Below are 689 nucleotides of genomic sequence, written 5' to 3'. Positions count from 1 at the left end.
GCACCACAGGGCGGGAGGAGGGTGCCTAGCATCATACATTTTCTTTCTTCGGTAAGCATTTTTTTGTGTTTGATACTTTTGGCATTTTGGTTTATCATGTTGATTTTAAAATGACCTTTTTCATGTCTGAAATGAACTAACTCGTTTTTTCCTCACAGCAGGTCAATGTAAGTGTGGTTGCAACTTTATGGTCCCATTGAGTACATTTTTGTAGAGAGGGACATCACTTGCACCACAGGGCGGGAGGAGGGTGTGGAGCACGATTCATTCACTTTCTTCGGTAAGCATTTTTTTGTGTTTGATACTTTTGGAATTTTGATGTTTCATGTTGATTTTAAAATGACCTTTTTCATGTTTGAAATGTACTAACTCGTTTTTTCCTCACAGTAGGTCAATGTGTGTGTGGTTGCAACATTACGGTCTCATTGTGTACATTTTTGGAGAGAGGGACATCACTTGCACCACAGGGCAGGAGGAGGGTGTGGAGCACGATACATTTTTTTTCTTCAGTAAGCATTATTTTGTGGTTGATACTTTTGGAATTTTGGTTTTTCATGTTGATTTTAAAATGACCTTTTTCATGTTTGAAATGTACTAACTCGTTTTTTCCTCACAGCAGGTCACCGTGTGTGTGGTTGCAACATTATGGTCCCATTGAGTACATTTTTGGAGAGAGGGATGTCACTTGC

Source organism: Schistocerca cancellata, unplaced genomic scaffold (genome assembly GCF_023864275.1).
Source record: "Schistocerca cancellata isolate TAMUIC-IGC-003103 unplaced genomic scaffold, iqSchCanc2.1 HiC_scaffold_1077, whole genome shotgun sequence".
NCBI lineage: Eukaryota > Metazoa > Arthropoda > Insecta > Orthoptera > Acrididae > Schistocerca > Schistocerca cancellata.
This window is presented reverse-complemented; position numbering follows the sequence as displayed.